The following is a 12,483-nucleotide window of genomic DNA, read 5'->3' as shown; positions in this document are numbered from 1 at the left end:
GCTGCATGGATGTGACTCGGCGAGTCAGAAGAACGACTCGGCGAGTCAAGTCGCGAGACCCATTTTTCCCCTTTTTGAGTGATGTCGAGTGGAAGCTTGTGAGTAGTAGAATGGACTCAGTGAGTTAGAGGGCAGAATCAGTAATGGAGGGACTCGACGAGTTGTTCATACAACTAGGCGAGTCCAAGGCAATCTTCTTAGCTCAAGAACAACTCGTCGAGTTGTTCATATGACTCGGCGAGTCGGATGAAGATTGTCTGAGTTCTTGGATCGAGAGGGTACTCGTTGAGTCGATGCCATACTCGACGAGTAGCCACGAGTAGGGTTGAGAAGTGAGACTAGAGACTCGGCGAGTTGGTGGCCCAACTCGGCGAGTCAGGTCAACTATGGGGTGACTTTGACCGAGAAAGTTGACTTTGACTAAGGGTAAAAGAGTCATTTTACCCGAGTGCAATGTTTAGCATTTGATTGAGTGTGTTTATGGACTTGTAGCCGGGGAGATACCGGAGCAGCAGCAGTTAGCTTCCAGAGCCATTCACACAGCAGCCAGTTCACGAGGTGAGTTTCCCTTCAATAGGAATAGGTCTAAGGCCACAATGCCGGCCCGTTCAGTTAGCCGTAGTTTCTGGACTTCGGTCTAATGCAGTAGCTAGTATGTTTGACGCCTTCGTGGCTCAGACAAGATTTATGTTTTTATGCTAGTTGATATGTTTATGCTATGTTCAAACAGCTTCGGACTTCGGTCCGATGTAGGGGACAGAGGTCCCAGTCAGCTTCGGACTTTGGCCCGATGTAGGGGCGGAGGTCCCAGTCAGCTTCGGACTTCGGTCTGATGTAAGGGAAGGAGGTCCCAGTCAGCTTCGGACTTCGGTCCGATGTAGGGGACGAAGGTCCCAGTCAGCTTCGGACTTCGGTCCGATGTAGGGGACGGAGGTCCCAGTCAGCTTCGGACTTTGGTCCGATGTAGGGGGCAAGGCCCCAGTTAGCCCGGACTTCGGTCCGATGTAGTGGGCAAGGCCCAGTATGTGCTTTATATGTTATTTTGTAGTATGTGATAGTTTGGGGGAGCTCACTAAGCTTCGTGCTTACAGTTTCAGTTTTGGTTTCAGGTACTTCCGCAAGCAAAGGGAAGAGCTCGGGATGATGGCATCGCACACACCACAACTTCAGTTTTGTCCTGGGTGTTGATTCATTTTTCTTGATATGTTTGGATACAGTTGTGACACAGTTTTTCTCACAGTATTTTATTATGGTTTTTGAAACACGCAGCATATGGTTTTATTATGTGATACTCAGTCTCTTGGGTTTTGTTATAATAAAAATCGAAATTTTTGGGTGGTATTTTTGGGTTGTTACATAAAGCTAGTAGAAATACTTACCTTGTAGTTGTAGTTGATTGTTTGGAGTTTTAGATCCTAGCACCAATAGTGTGGATGCCTCAAATGGAAATCACAAATCACCACAAACTTAGAACTTTGAGAGAATAGTCACTACTATCTTGAAATCGGCCCTCACCTCAACAAGTGTCAACTAGTGTTCATTAGCCTGATTTCAAGAACCAAAGCCTCCTTTATATAGTGTGGTGGATTAGGGTTACATCCATGTAAACCCTAATACCCATGTCTCTTCATTTCCATGAGATCCATGGGTTAAAACTCCATGGAGTATCCATGGACTTTTCCATGCAAGCCTAGCCCATTCCAAATAAGCCTTAGCCCACACTATATAAATATAGAAGCCCATATTTAATTAGTAATATCTTTGATCTCTAAATTAATCCTAGATTAATTATAGATCAATACTAATTAAATAATATGATCTTATATTAATATATTAGAACTTATAATATATTAATAAATCATAACTTGTACTATTCTCAACAGATTATCCATAAATTGTTCGGGTGAAGTGCAACCCAAATGGACCATGCCGGGTCGGGTCAAGTACATACCAAATATAGTTATGGACTTAGGCACTATATCCAACAGTCTCCCACTTGGAAAAGTCTAATAACTATAGTTGCAAGTATGACTTCAGGAACCGATCAGCAATCGTAGCTCTTTAAACTCTGTTGAACTAGAACGCGCCATTTTAGATAAGTGATCATATAATCCTCTGTTCTAGATATCAGTCGGACAAATACATGGAACATGGTCTTACTTATTGCCCAACATTTGTTTCCCGATTTCCGATTTATTTGACATAGAACTTAACTGAACACATCAATTTAGTTCTGACCGGGCCCGGTACATAGGTCAAAACAAAATCATCGAGTGGCCCAGATATCAGCTTCTAATCCTAGAAGGAACATATAAACTTCGACTCATATGTTTGTTCTACCACTCATTGAATTATACACAAAGGCACGTTTTATAACATCGAGTTACCAATGCGTTTTCGTACAATCAATGCATAACCAACTTATAAGTAACAAATCATATCTCTAGGTTTGAAGACTTATATGATATTACCGTCTCACGATCACTTGAGATAAAATTCCATGATGTGATTCTAGTGAGCGTGGGTTGAGTCGAATGCTCAGAACTTATGAGCACTCATGATTGTTGTAGCCATGTCCAACACCTTAGACCTCTGTAACCAATCATGACAGTCTTGATTTATACCTACTTCCGACATATGACCGACTGTGGAGGTTTGAATAATATGATATACCAAACATAATTATTCTGGAAGTCAAAACATGCAAAAGAAATATAGTAAACGATAGAAAAGAGATAGCAACACTTTACTCATAAATAAAACACCTTTTATTCATCATCTAATGTCAATTACACTTTACAAATTTCATAATTTATCTAACTACTAAAACTTATGTCATCATTCAGCCCTATGCTCCGAGCATGTTGGAGATGCTTAACCCTACTCAGTCCCTTCGTGAAGGGATCTGCTAGGTTCTCATCTGATGATACCCTCTTTGCCACGAGGATTCCTTCTTCTATTCGATGTCTAATGAAGTGATATTTTCTGTCAATGTGCCTGGATCTCCCATGATCTCTTGGTTCCTTGGCTAAGGCAACCGCACTATTGCTGTCACAGAAAATCTCCATTGGCTCTTTTATAGCTGGTACAACTCCAAGGTCTCCGATGAAGTTCTTTAGCCATATAGCCTCCTTTGCTGCCTCGCTTGCTGCTATATACTCTGATTCACAAGTGGAATCAGCCACTGTCTCCTGCTTGGAACTCTTCCAAGTGATTGCTCCTCCGTTTAAGGTAAAGACCCAGCCCGACTGAGAGCGGAAATTATCCCTATCAGTCTGGAAGCTAGCATCACTATACCCTACAACTCTCAAGTCATCACTCCCACCGAGGGTAAGGACCCAGTCCTTAGCCCTCCACAGGTACTTGAGGATATTCTTTACCGCAGTCCAGTGTGCCTTGCCAGGGTTCCCCTGGTACCTGCTAACCATGCTCAAAGCAAAGGCTACATCAGGTCGAGTACACGTCATAGCATACATGATCGATCCTACAGCTGAAGCATAAGGTAGTCGACTCATTTCTGCTATCTCAGCCTCAGTACTAGGGCTTTGTGTCTTACTCAATCTGGCATTACTCTGAATGGGTAACTCACCCTTCTTAGAGTTATGCATGTTGAATCTTTTCAACACTTTGTCCACATAGGTGCTTTGACTAAGTCCAATTAGTCTTTTACTCCTGTTTCTCAAAATCCTTATCCCTAGGATATAGGCAGCTTCACCAAGGTCCATCATAGCGAAACACTTCCCAAGCCAGGACTTAACTTCCTGCAGGGTTGGGATGTCATTTCCTAAGAGTAGTATGTCATCCACATACAGTACCAAAAAACTGACTATGCTCCCACTAGCCTTGATATAGACACAAGATTCATCTTCACTCCTTGAAAAGCCAAATTCCTTGGCTTTCTCATCAAAGCAAAGATTCCATCTGTGAGGTGCCTGTTTCAATCCATAAATGGATTTCTCGAGTTTACACACTCTATTGGGGTACTCTGTACTGACAAAACCCTCTGGCTGAACCATGTAAACATCTTCAGCCAACTTTCCATTAAGGAAAGCGGTTTTGACATCCATTTGCCATATTTCATAGTCATGAAATGCAGCAACGGCTAACAGAACCCTAATAGACTTTATCTTGGCCACTGGTGAAAAGGTTTCATCATAATCAACTCCCGGAGTTTGAGAATAACCTTTTGCAACTAGTCGAGCCTTATAAGTGTGTACATTACCATCCGTGTCGGTCTTCTTCTTGAAGATCCATTTGCACCCTACAGTCTTATGACCTGGTACATTCTCAACCAAGTTCCAAACTTCATTGTCATACATGGACTGTATCTCGCTATCCATAGCCTCTTTCCATTTAGCAGCCTCAGGGCCTGCCATGGCTTCCGTGTAACTGTTAGGCTCATCCAGACCTACTAGTGTCTCATCACTAATAAGTGTCTCACATTCCGCAGTAATATGGAAACGATAGTAATGTTCAGGTGCATTCTTAACTCTCGTGGAACGCCTCAGAGGTACAGATTCGTCAATTGGCTCAACAGGAGTTTCCTCCTCAAGTTGAGGGCTAGCATTTGAAGTTCCTTCACCACTTGACTCTTGAATTTCTTCAAGATCAATTTGCCTCCCACTGTCTCCTTGGCTTATAAACTCTCTCTCTCGAAAGACTCCTCTTCTTGCTACAAAGGCCACATTATCACTAGGTCTGTAGAAGAGGTAACCAAAGGATCTTTGTGGGTAGCCGATGAAAATACACCTCTCGCTTCGGGGTTCTAGCTTGTCATGAGTCTCGCGCCTCACAAAAGCCTCGCAACCCTAAATCTTGATGTGGTCTAGGTTGGGTACTCTACCAGTCCACATCTCGTGAGGAGTTTTGGCAACTTTCTTTGTAGGGACTAGATTAAGAATATGGGTGGCAGTCTCTAAGGCATACCCCCAGAATGAGATTGGTAGCGAAGCTCGACTCATCATGGAACGAACCATATCCAACAAGGTTCGATTACACCTCTCAGCTTCACCATTCAACTGTGGTGTCCTGGGAGGTGTCAATTGTGAGACAATCCCACATTCCCTAAGATAGTCGAGGAACTCTGAACTAAGATACTCACCACCTCGATCAGATCGAAGCATCTTAATGTTCCTGCCCAATTAATTCTCGACTTCCTGTTTAAATTCCTTAAACCTTTCGAAAGTCTCTGACTTATGCTTCATCAAGTAGACATATCCATATCTACTGTAATCATCAGTAAAAGTCAAATAATAACGATTAGCATCCCTTGTGGCATGTTTGAATGGTCCACACACATCCGTGTGTACAAGGTCCAACTTGTAACACCGAAATTTTCAAAACAATTTTTCATTTTAAAATAATCATTAATTTAAAAAAAAACACTTTGTTGAAAGTCTCATTCATAATCGAATTACAAAACATAACTCCATTTTCACTTGCATAATAAACCAAGATCCTCAAAACATGACTCTTTCTCTGGTGTGTATAGTCGAGCCGGTGCCATCCCGTGATCCTAAGAGAAACCTGAAACACATAACACAAAACACTATAAGCACGAAGCTTAGTGAGTTCCCAAAAATACCACACATACATATATTAGCCACTCGAGGCTATAACTTTGTGGGTCCGTGGACCCTACTCTATGAACCCTCTGGTTCTAACTCTGCGAATCCTCCGGTTCTAACTCTGGGAACCTTCCGGTTCCAACTCTGTAAACATGCACAACATAAATCACATAGAAATAATGCAGTACAACACATAACAGACATATAGCATACAAATACTCTATCACATAACTCTGATTACCTACTCAAGGTAAAGTATAGTGAGAAGACTCACCTGGAAAGCAGAAAGCAGATATCCCCACACTTGAATCTCGAACTTGCCACCGCCTAACACATAAGGCAAATACTCTCATGAATATAACTCTCGAGTCTAGGATCAACCCTCTCTTGACACCCTCTTAAGGGTAAAAGACCATTTTACCCCTCTCTTGGCCCAAAGGCCACATCGCTGAGCAAACCCTAAAAGTCAACAAAAGTCAACGGTCAACTTTGACCGGACTCGGCGAGTGCACTATGGCGACTCGGCGAGTCTACACGTGTCCACTGACTCCCTTGGATCCTCTCTTGACACGTCGAGTATTTCTCTTACTCGACGAGTTTCACCTGGCATAATCGCGGGGCCACCACGACTTAACTCGCCGAGTCTCAAGAACAACTTGACGAGTTCCAGCTTGACTCAGTCCACCTGTCAACCCTCTCTAACTCTCCCTGACTCACTGAGTCATCCCTTAACTCGGTAAGACCACTCGCTGAGTGGTTAGGACAATCTTGATGCTACTCGCCGAGTCTGTTCTTCGGACTCGGCGAGTCCATGCCATGCATCGAATCAATCTCGCTTCTGAGGTCAGATCCGCTCCAACAACTCATAGATCTAGCCCTCCCAAGCACATTCATCACGTAAAGTCTCAATCTTGGCTACCAAGCAACGCCTACAAGGCCTCTTTTGATGAAATGACATCTAAAATGGAAACCTAAGTCTCCAACTCAAAAGGAAAGGCATAAAGCATGGCATTTAGGACTCTCTGGACCTACTAAGGTCCAGATCTAGGTACCATTTCCCCATGGAACCTCTCATACTCCAAATACAAGGCAAACAAGGCATGAAGAAACCCTAGATTTGACCATATCAAGAAAAACACAAAAATAAGCTCTGAATGTTACCTCAATTAGCTTCCTCTGTCGAAATGGGAGTAGATCTAAGCTCCCCAACTCCCTTAGCTTGGCTTTCCTCTTCCCTTCTTGCAAATACACACAAAAATGGTGAATAATGGCCTCTTATCTCACTCACAAGAACTCTCAGCTGCTCTGGTGCTCCCAAGGTCGAAGGTAGCCGCAATGAAGGCCATAAGGTCCCTTAAATAGGGCTCAGGACCGGGAAATTAGGGTTTCATTAAACAGCATGGACTCGCCGAGTCCAGGCGCGAACCAACGTCCAAAATCGCGATCCTACTCGGCGAGTTTGAGCTCCAACTCGCCGAGTCCCCTCACAAAACACCAAAAATATATGAATAAATAACACCTGGGGTTCCGGGCTGTTACGATTCTCCCCCACTAGAACTAGACTTCGCCCTCGAAGTCTCGCTCTGCAAATAACTCCGGATGCTGCCCACGCATCTCACGCTCCGGCTCCCAGGTCATCTCGGATCCCTTACAATGCTTCCACCGAACCAAAACCAAGGGTGCCTCCTTGATCCTCAGAACCTTGATTTTCCGATCTCAGATCTCCACTGGTCTCTCAGCATAATTCAGGCTCGCATCCACCTGAATATTCTCTATTGGAACCACTGCCGACTCATCGGCTAAACGTTTCCTCAGATGCGACACATGAAAAGTGTCGTGAATTTGCCCCAACTCTGCTGGCAAATCCAAACGATAGGCTATCCAGCCTACCCTCGCGATCACTCGGAAAGGACCAATATATCGGGGCCCCAACTTGCCCCTCTTCCTGAATCGAATCACTCCTTTCCAAGGAGAGACCTTCAGGAGTACAAAGTCACCGACCAACAATTCGAGCTCGGACCGGAACCTGTCCGCATAACTCTTCTAGCGACTCTGAGCGGTCAACAACCTCTGCCTGACCTGCTGTATCTGCTCTGACGTCCGAAGCACGATCTCTGTACTTCCCATCACATGTTGCTCTACCTCTTCCCCGCAAATGGGGTCCGATACTCCCTTCCCTACAACAGCTCAAAGGGTGGCATACTGATGCACTAATGATGGCTGTTGTTGTAGGAAAACTCTGCCAAGGGCAAATACGGGCCACGATTCCCCCCCGAAATCTAATACACAAGCCCGAAACATATCCTCGAGCATCCGAATCGTTCGCTCGCTCTGAAGTGTCCGCAGACATCACCATGGTAAACTCTATCTCATTTCTCGCATTCATCCTCGATACCGAGCACCAGGTTAGCTTTTGGCCCCTCAGCTGAACCCCCAGAGGTGACACATAACATGATCCAAAACATCTCACTAACTTCTTCCCCGTGACCACTATCACGGCCCAGTGACATGCAAGTCACGAAATTCCCTTTTCCTCATAAAAATACAATCCAAACGGAGATCGACTCAGCTCTAACCTCTGGCGTTTGATGCGTATATTCTCCCGCGCGCCTCGCTGACCCTCCCGACAGAGACGAAGACCCCAGTCTCACCCTGGTTTAACCACTAGGCTCCGAAAACTCAACACTAGGGCTACTCAAGCCCCAAACTCTTCTGCATTGAACACTCCATCATCACACTCTCTTGCCTTCTAGTGGGTACTATGGCTTCCCACAACATTACGACAGCCTCTGATAAGTGAGTACTACGGGTCCCCGTAGTATCACAACGCCAACTAACTAGTGAGTACTACGACTCCCCGTAGCACCACGACTCCTTCCCTCTGACTTGTGAGTACTACGGTTCCCCGTAGCATCACAACGCCAACTAACTAGTGAGTACTACGGCTCCCCGTAGCATCACAACACCCTCTGACTGGTGAATACTACGGCTGCCCATAGCTTCACCCTATACTCTCATTCTCATTACAACGCCACACTATGTTCACTAACTCATGCACCGAAGACTATCATAGCTAGTTACACACACACACTTGCCTCGGTATGCATTACAGACTCTGGCGGCAACCGCCATAACACAGAACCTACCTCTGCGGAGATCAACTTCCTTAAATAATCCCTCTTGATGACAATACACGAAGGGCTCCCACTGGAACCGTGGATACATGATACATCACTAGTCATCTTAACCCAAGACACTAAATAACTCTGAAACCGGGACGCTATACGCGGAAACCACAGAACACCCTAACATAGCATCACAATGTCCTGCCTCTACCACTGATTCCCTTACTCCCAACACCATACACACACAACAATACATTTCCTATGAATCCCATAATAATTTCTGATATCACTCGATGCGCAACTTCAGTGCATCCAAACACTCAATTGGAATACAAGGAAGGCGCTAACCCTTCGGAACACACTGATGATCCTCCAAAACCCTTTCCACTACTGCTCAAAATTCAAGCAAGAATACACATCCTAGCCCAGGAATTGGCTACTCGATAATCTGCTACCCATATTTCAACCCAGAAGTTCTCAACTGCCCATACCATCATTACGAGTCTTCCACTTGAAACGACTCTGACCACCACCATATTCCTGACCATTGACCACCCGCCGTGGAGACACCCATCCTTCTCTCAGGCATACACCACATGCATTATCTCGCCCTACACCTTTCCTTGACCACCAATGACCCTGATCTCTTGAATTCAAGCCGCAGGTTTCTGCATCCAACCCCTAACCGCTCTTACACAAATCTCTGGTTCTCTCAATAAACCACCCGGTTCTCCCCCACTTAGGGTTTGAACCATCACTATTTGACACATCAACAACCTCACGAACTATATCCACCAGCAATAATGCACCTGCCCCTGGAAAGTGCTACGCAACACCCGATAATACCCTTTAAGGAAATCAATCGATCTCATAACTCTGAACCTCAGATGAAATCCTCAAGAACTTCTCGTCACGACTGCCTCTAGTCGTTCCAATTCTCGTACCAATCCAATACCAACAACTCAACTGTCCAATAAAATCACTGACTCATAGACTGGACCACGAAATCATCATATTCCCCACATCGACTCATCAACCAACGTTCCAACACATGGATCATCCCAAGAACAGGGTCCCCTCCCATATTCAATACCCAACATGGATAAAAAAAACCACTGCACTGATTAACTCGACTGGACTCCCCACTAATACCTCTACAATACGCCCTACTATACTCAAATAGGTGTAACGTGGTCCTTGACTATCTCAGTCCCAATTGACTATCTGCTCATGGTAAATCACTGTCTCGCAGCACACATGCTACCTGATACTCTGATGGAAAATCATGATCAATGACAACCTGCAGGGTTTTACCCCCCCCCCCCCAAACCCGAAACTTAAACATCAGGCTTCTCATGTTCCGCACACGAACATAAATAGCACCACTCAGGTCATAGAAGGTGACATCTCCTCTATCGACTGATTGCTCAACTTAGACCAAAATTCTCCCCTCCCTCTAACTCCTTACCAAAATACTCTGATAGGCTCTCGACCTCCCTCTCGAGGGACGCCTCTTCAAACTCAATCATGGCCTACAAGCCTAAAACCCATAGCGTCCAATCTCTACCTCATCAATCGTGACCGGATAACCAGAGAATCACAAGCATCATTCACTACGAACCATGGTACTCATCCCATGACATCTCTTCTCAATATGCTCCGGTGTATGGTACCCGAACCATAGCATGACTCCTCCATCTGCTCCGATATATGGTACTCGGACCATAACATCACTCCTCGATCCGCTCCGATGTATGGTACTCGAACCATAACATCACTTCTCAATCTGCTTCGATGTATGGTACTCGAACAATAACATCATTCCTCAATCCGCTCCGATGTATGGTACTCTAACCATAACATCACTTCTCAATATGCTTCGATGTATAGTACTCAAACCATAACATCATTCCTCAATCCGCTCCGATGTATGGTACTCGAACCATAACATCACCCCTCAATCTGCTCTGATGTATGGTACTCGAACCATAACATCACTCCTTAATACGCTCGTTAGAACCTTCATAATACTCCCTGTATGAAGTATGGGTCCTCTGCTTTCAGTAGTACGGGCCCATACTACCTGCCACATCTACCCATACTTTCCACACGGACTATCCCGGAGCTCCTAAGTAGCTGCTCGACCTTCTCGTTCACCAATTTCCATCGCGCGCTCGCTCCCCAGCGAAATTCTTTACTCTTCTAGTGCACTCATCTGGCTAAGGTTACTCCCTAGGCTCTTCCTAGATTCCCACACTTCTCTACCATCAGCTGTTGAAGAGCTGCTAATGATGCCATCCATCTACCTCCTGAATATCATCATATTCGCTTGGTAGCTGACTCCCATCATCGAGAGTTCCACAAAGCACAAAGCAAGCAGCATTTGAGCATCGAAGAATATATATGACTCACTCTGGGTGATAACTCCGCTTGCTCTGCTCATCCTCGAAAGTATCACCGAACTCTGCAACTCTTCCCCTCGCGGGTTCTAACTATTCTTTCTCTAAGTACCACAGTACTCATCTAGGTATCTCCCCTAGATTACTCCTCTACTCAAATCCCCTAAAGGATTCCAACTAAATATTCTCACTCATCACATACTCAAAAGCACATCGCATATAACAGCAATTCCAAGGCTAAGACATCACAAATCAGGCCACTCTAGTCCTAAGATATGGAATACCTAGCCTGTCTCTAACATGCAATAATATCTCATAAAATGACCATAAATATCTCATAACACAAAAGTAAGGGTATTTTGGGAAATCACCGTTCGGGCTCTGGCTGATTGTACACACTGCTCTTTCTCATTTTCTCTTTGAACTCTTATTCGCTTTAGAAAATTAATTCTTTGAAAACTTTTCTTACTTCCTCAGTTTGAGTCTAGAATTACCCGAAGGCGCATCCGAATCCCTCAAACCAAGGCTCTGATACCAACTTGTAACACCGAAATTTTCAAAGCAATTTTTCATTTTAAAATAATCGTTAATTTAGAAAAAAAACACTTTGCTGAAAGTCTCATTCATAATTGAATTACAAAACATAACTCCATTTTCACTTGCATAATAAACCAGGATCCTCAAAACATGACTCTTTCTCTGGTGTGTACAGTCGAGCCGGTGCCATCCCGTGATCCTAAGAGAAACCTGAAACACATAACACAAAACACTATAAGCACGAAGCTTAGTGAGTTCCCAAAAATACCACACATACATATATTAGCCACTCGAGGCTATAACTTTGTGGGTCCGTGGACCCTACTCTATGAACCCTCTGGTTCTAACTCTGCGAATCCTCCGGTTCTAACTCTGGGAACCTTCCGGTTCCAACTCTGTAAACATGCACAACATAAATCACATAGAAATAATGCAGTACAACACATAACAGACATATAGCATACAAATACTCTATCACATAACTCTGATTACCTACTCAAGGTAAAGTATAGTGAGAAGACTCACCTGGAAAGCAGAAAGCAGATATCCCCACACTTGAATCTCGAACTTGCCACCGCCTAACACATAAGGCAAATACTCTCATGAATATAACTCTCGAGTCTAGGATCAACCCTCTCTTGACACCCTCTTAAGGGTAAAAGACCATTTTACCCCTCTCTTGGCCCAAAGGCCACATCGCTGAGCAAACCCTAAAAGTCAACAAAAGTCAACGGTCAACTTTGACCGGACTCGGCGAGTGCACTATGGCGACTCGGCGAGTCTACACGTGTCCACTGACTCCCTTGGATCCTCTCTTGACACGTCGAGTATTTCTCTGACTCGACGAGTTTCACC

This window comes from Lactuca serriola, chromosome 5, assembly GCF_051521515.1.
Source record: "Lactuca serriola cultivar US96UC23 chromosome 5, Lser_US96UC23_V15, whole genome shotgun sequence".
Lineage (NCBI taxonomy): Eukaryota > Viridiplantae > Streptophyta > Magnoliopsida > Asterales > Asteraceae > Lactuca > Lactuca serriola.
Note: the sequence above shows the minus strand (reverse complement) of the source record.